Source organism: Pogoniulus pusillus, chromosome Z, assembly GCF_015220805.1.
Source record: "Pogoniulus pusillus isolate bPogPus1 chromosome Z, bPogPus1.pri, whole genome shotgun sequence".
In the NCBI taxonomy this organism is placed as follows: domain Eukaryota; kingdom Metazoa; phylum Chordata; class Aves; order Piciformes; family Lybiidae; genus Pogoniulus; species Pogoniulus pusillus.
In genome coordinates, this window is record NC_087309.1 from 28,530,494 (window position 1) to 28,536,774 (window position 6,281).

Consider the following 6,281-nt stretch of genomic DNA (forward strand, 5'->3'; position numbering starts at 1 on the left):
GGTGATTAATGATTAATACTTCAGAGCAACACATTTAAGCAAGCTTTAATTCCTTTGTAAAATAAGTTACCTCTGTCTGAAGAGCAGACACAGTTTCAGCCCTTGCTGGGCAAACAGTATAGTTGTTAAAAGGCATTGAGCCTAAGGGAATCTTTCTCTCTGTGTATAGTTGTTGATAATCTGCTATTTCCATTTAATAATCCAATCCCTGTAAATATATCCCAAACTGTTTTCATAACTTTGCACAAAGAACTTAATTACATAGTGGTTGGGGGTGGTACAGATTTGTAAATATTAATAAATAATTTTATAAAAAATAAGTACTGCCTCAAATTAATTTCTCACCTCCCCCTAATAAGGAAGGAATAAGAGAAACCCCTCCACGACACAGTGGGAGACAAAGAAGATAAATTGGGCTGATAGATGGTAGATGATGCATCCCTGGAAGTATTCAAGGCTAGACTGGATGGGGCTCTGCTCTACTTAAAGTTGTCCATGCTCACTTTCAGGGGGCTGGACCAGATGAGTTTTAAAGGCCCAAATTATTCTATGACTGTTTCCTCATCTTACTCTTGTTCATGTGGCATTTGATACCTAGCAGGTGGGGGGCTGGACTAGTCCATTTTTTTTACACAGAAGGAGAGACAATCAGATGTATATTCCTTATTGAGTAAAAGCTGCTGAATCAAATCAGCCATAAGCCACCAATAATCTTCATTTCTTGTCTCTAATTAACCAAGCAACCATCCTTCTTTTCACACAGTGCATTCTGTTGTCCTTAATTTCTACAGAAAATTAAATGCTAGGAAAAAAAAAACAACAAACAAACCAGATTGAATATTTGGATTTTTTCCACCAAAAATGCACAATTTTCTTTGAAAGGGAAAAATAGGAGAAACTACAAGGCTTTGGTAAGTTACTTACACATTTATCATGGTTATTTTTCAGACATTATTGGTGGGAACTCTGTTCTTGCTCTGCTCTTCCAGGAAAAACCCATGCACTTGGCCCTGGGTCTGAGCCAAGACTGGGAGTAGAACTGGAGGGGTTGAGCACCTCCCGTGCACTGATACAGAGCAAGGCTGGGGTTGCAGCTGTTGCAAGTCCAGATATCACAGCTGCAGAAGGCAAGGCAGTATGGAATGTTCTGCAGGAACTTCTCATCTGGTCCCTTTTTTAAATGTGATGATTTAAAACTAACAAACGAACAACAACAAAACAAAACCAACAACAAAAAAAACCCACAAAAAATACCAAAACCAAACAAAAAACCCCAATGCCTCCCCTCCAAACTGATGCTAGATCAGTTGTCACTCATAGATAATTTCTTGAAGCAGGAAGGAAGCACTGAGGCTCACTTTCCTGCTCTCTTGTCATGGTAAGCACTCACTGACAGAATGAGGTTATTCTCAGACAGTACCTTCTAAAGAAGTTATTGTTCAAGGTGCATTTCCAGTTGTGAAACCCCTGGATTCACAGGCAGCCCTTCTGGAGCTCATTTCTCATGCCTGTTAGAAAATGTGTTTTGTCAGAAAAGTGAGAGAGCTAATAGCACACCTTATAAAATGAAGCAGCTACCTTGAATGCTCTTACATGTGTGATGTCACTTCCCCCCCCCAAATCTTTGATATAAGCATTATCCAGCTGCCAAATTAGTTCAGGTCTCAAGGTTTCTGACCCACCAAAAGATGATCTTTTGTGCCTGATTCTCAGCTGCTGCACACAGATGTAGTTGAACTTGACAAAAATGACAGATGGCAATGTAATTAAGCTCAATAATTACATCTCTTATTGATAACCTCATTTCTAGAGAGCTGTTTCACAAACTTCAAATGAGTTTTAACATTCAGGCACTGAATTATTGCATACTAATATTGCTGTCAGGCTAAGCACACAGAAACAAAGAAATTCACCTTGGCATTTGATCTGATGTAAATCTTGCTGCTCCAAGGCATTGCACTTGCCTTTGAGCTCTTCGGTGAAGACAGGAGTAAGCAGATGAGCACAGAGGGGGAAGCTCCTGTTTAGAAATGGAGTAGAGTGGGTAGGGGGAGACAAAATCCTTGGCTTATATAAAGGCAACTAATTTTTAATTGATGGCAAGTGAGCTCCTTGCTAAAAAGGCTTCTAAAATCACTCCCACGAGGTAGAAAAAGAGAAGAGTAACAGGCACTGACTGATAACATCTCTCTTTCTCTCTAGGATAGTGAGGTATGGGGATATATCAATAGAATTCACAATCAGATAGATATGCTTGCCCTGTGAATGCTGCTGGACTTTGATTTAAGGGGTAACTGCAACATGAACAAATAAAATCGAGTGATAAGTAACAAAATACAAACCATGACTTATGCAGGCCACAGATAAGGCATCTTTTACAAAAAAAATCATCAACACATCAAAATTAGTTTGCTGCCTTTTGGCACAGGTGCTATACAGTCTCTAAAAGTGGAATGAAGTTTTAAAAACTATATTCAAAAGCTGTTGAGACAGGACCCTCTTCTGTATCAATGTTACCTGAAGAGCAAGTACAAGTCACACATTTGTACAGGAATTAAAAAAACAATCTAACATGAACTGGAAATGTGTGAGATAGTTCAGGGTAAATACTAGATATCTTGGGCAGAAACCAGAAACTACAATCTAATTCAGCAAAACAAGACAGGCAAGCTAGATTACTGTGAGCTGATATGAGAATATGTAATTAGCAGGGTTAACAACTTAGCTAAATTGGTACATCTTAGTGTAGGACAACCTCTCCTATTTTATGAGGTCTGCAGCCCAGAAAAAACTCTGCATCGCTGCAGAGCAGGCCTGCTCACAGAAAATTAGGAGGAGCCTTATTTGTCAGAGTCTTGCATGTGCTTTGAAATTCAGTCTTACGCAACAAATTAAAAAGACTTAGCCAGACCCTGAAGCTTTTACAGAGGTGCCCATATTTCTGAAATCTAAGCACTATGCTGGAAAGAAAACAGCTGCATGATACAGTGACTCATTTACTTACTTGTGAGCTAGGCTGAATGTTGGGAACTGGCTGAAAAATAGGGGTCATGAGCCCCTAGAAGCTTGTACAATCAAGCCTTGGATGTGAGGTCTGGGTATTGAAACACAGTAAGCCACAGTGCTGTGTGTGAAGAAGCTCAGAAGAATTTGTCCTTGAGCCTTCTGATAAGCATCTTCTGTGGGACTGTGTGCAGAGTAAGAGGGAAATAGGAGGAATATGCAAATTCCAATACTTAGGTGCACTAAATGGCTATAACAGTAACCACAAGTAGGGAGGATTATGCATATTCAAATATTTAGATGTGCCAAATGATAGGGAAAAGTACCACGTAGTATGCTGCGTACGTTCACATTTCTCACCCTAACTGAAAGTATGTGCTTTGTAACTTGAAGTCTGATGCTCTCAATAAAGAACTGGAGTGCTTGGATAGCATAGCTCATATTGGGCCATCTCCTTGCTTTCCTGTTCCCTTCCACGGGTGAAGACCTGAGTTAGGGTGAACATGTGATCTCCACAGACTTGATACGGTTGTTCCTAAAGCGCAAAATTATTTACTCTTTCTAATGTCTCTTCTCTTGTGTAATGAATTTGCTTCTTAGAACTTCCTTAAATCCTCATGACTGAGAATGTGAGGAGCCTGTAAGGCTTTTCGGCTGATCAGCCAACTGTTCAGGGCAGTAGGTCTAGCAGAAGTTATCTTGGGAGGTTAAATTCACCGCTCTTCAGTACGATGGATGATGTCCAGAAAGCTTGAAGAAAATAATGTACACCATCTCAACAAAGCTATGACATCATTAAACTCTATCTTTTTACTTATTTCTGACCAATTAATTGATAATAGTTTCTTTCAAGCTGTTTCAATTCTTTTCAAAAGACTCTTTGCCTATACATCAAGTGGCCTCATTAAGGTCACAAACAGGTGCAAATGAAGCAACAGTTTGAGGGCTACATTTTCAAAAAGTAAGCATTATATATTTCCAAAATGGCCCATAAATTTTCCCGAGTCTTTCAAATTCTACAAAGAAATCTTAAGTTTATCCTGAAGAAAGCAATAAAATAACTGAGTTCTTTGCCTTGACATGAGAAACAGGTATGTGTGGATCACTCAGTCCGCTTCCTCAGGATGCTTGGTCTTTGTCACCCACGCTTGGATGAACAGGGGGCAGATGCCTTCTGAAGTGCACAGCAAATCCCACAAGGTTTTTTTGTCATGTTGCAGCTCACTTGAACAAGAGCTCTGATGTGGGGTATTGTACATCTGTTCTGGTACAGGAGGTCAGTGGCCAGAAAGACTCACAAAATTATTGAAAAGGGGGATTAATCAGATAAACACACACCCCTTTGAATCGTACACAAATGTGTGGTGAACTGTTTGCTATTGCTATAAATGGGGTTTGTTTTGTTTTGTTTTCCTGAATGTGCTGGCACATAATGAACTGAACATGAAGAATTCCATCGATCTGCATCTCAGGGAAGATCTGATCTAGAGTTGTTAGCAATGCTGACCTCAGAAAACAAGTTGACAAGAAACAAAAAAATAAACCAGATCAAAACAGAAGTGCAGACAGTGCAGTAAAAGGTAAAGCAACGTAAAATTTGAATTCAAACACTGTACAAATGGAGGCTGTGTCCTGGTTTGAGGCTTTAAACCAACAGATAAATGGCAGTGGAGAGAACATGGTTGTGGTATACATCTTCCTGCCAGGCACTGTGGACCCATTGTGGGGAGTGCTAGTAGAAAAAAATACAGAGCATCTCCACTTAGGTGCAGATTCTGGTCTGTTGGTCTCTTCCTGTACAGTAATTAGGAATTTGCTGTTAACCATATGGAGACAACGTCTCTTCTCTTGCTAACAGATGCCAGGAAATTTAAGAAGACTGCAAATCTGCCCCTCCCTCAACCCCCCCCAAAAACCCCCACCTAACACCACCAACAAAATAACAAAAAAAAAAAAAAAATCCAACTAAACAAGCAAAAAAACACAACACAAACAAAACCCAACCCTCCCCCAACAAAACCAAACAAAAACATATTGGAGAGATATAAGCTCCTCACATGTGATAAGAAAACCGTTTTCTAAGTTAGTGGTGAAGTGTACTACCTGCCTACACCCACTCAGCTTGAGTTTGCCTGCCAGTACCCTTCATTATGCAAGCTTAATTTACTTTCATAAAGCTTACAAGATGATTTCCCCAGACTTAGGTATAGCAGACCCTGTCAGCAGTCTTTGTGTATATATATATATGTATATGTATATAGAAGTTTTCTTTTACTAGAAAGCATCAATCTGATATTGAAAAGCAGAAATCTGGTTGCCCTCTCCTTAAGGAATGAATAATTTGGATTATTTCCCGCATTGCAGTGTTAGTCATTGTATTCACATTCCTCTTGCCAAGTTGCTTTGTTCCTATTCTCCATAAATCTTCTCTATGGTGAAATCTTCGGTGTCATTGGCAGCGAAAAGATTTTCACGCCAGCAATAGCATCATAACATGTTAAAAACTAGTCTATACCCTCTCTGTGAGCTTTAACTTCTACTTTATGCTTGAATCCTTTGTTCTCAGATAAGAAATTCATCTTCACATTTAGCCTACCAAGAGTTTAATGAAAAAATAACATCTACCATCATACCTGTGGCCAAAAGACTCCATTTTACAGGAGGTTTGTGTACGGTGTTGTTTCTGAAGCTGGTCTTCCCTGAAGCTGAAGTGGAATACTGTTATCGTACATTGGTGAAACAGATGGTGCATTTTCCTGCAACTAATTAGCTATGCAGTGTGTACTCTACAAACACCGAGAGGAAATCCTTGATGTCTCTGCTGCTTTCTCTTTCCCTCAGGTCTTCTCTCTGCACAGCACACCACCACAGACCATAGTGGTGAAGAGTTTGTTGGTTGATCAGTGTCTAGTGAACAGTGGTTCTGACCTGTTTCATGAGGCTGGCAACTTAACAGGTCATTCATAATTAGTTAAGAGATGTTTGCTTGGGCTGCTGCTTGGTTTACACTTGCTTGGCAAGCACAGCTGAGATAGGAAGCCTTTCAGGCTGACTGCCATAAAGATGAACTTATGCCACTTCTGCAGTTTGGCCAACAGTTGGTGTGAAGTTTCATATTAGGGCAAGGATTCTGCCTTCTTTCTGTCCCCTCAGGAAGTTCCTGCAGGTGATGGTAGCCTACTGAGGGGTCCTCAGATCTGAAGTCACTATCTGTGATCTGAGGAAGCTGTGTAAGTCTAGATTTTAAGAGCCAGCACTACAGCAATATGTCTTCCTGT

The 6,281-nt window shown here is 40.0% G+C and overlaps 1 long non-coding RNA gene across 1 annotated transcript; it reads right to left on the reverse strand.

Annotated features, from left to right (window-relative positions):
- Positions 1 to 319: 319 nt before the first annotated feature.
- On the reverse strand, positions 320 to 2,022 carry LOC135193180 (uncharacterized). The gene is made up of 4 exons (XR_010309129.1): positions 1,914 to 2,022; positions 1,421 to 1,508; positions 925 to 1,118; positions 320 to 802 (listed from the first exon to the last, which is right to left on the reverse strand). It is a non-coding gene; the product is annotated as an uncharacterized LOC135193180 (long non-coding RNA).
- Positions 2,023 to 6,281: the final 4,259 nt, after the last annotated feature.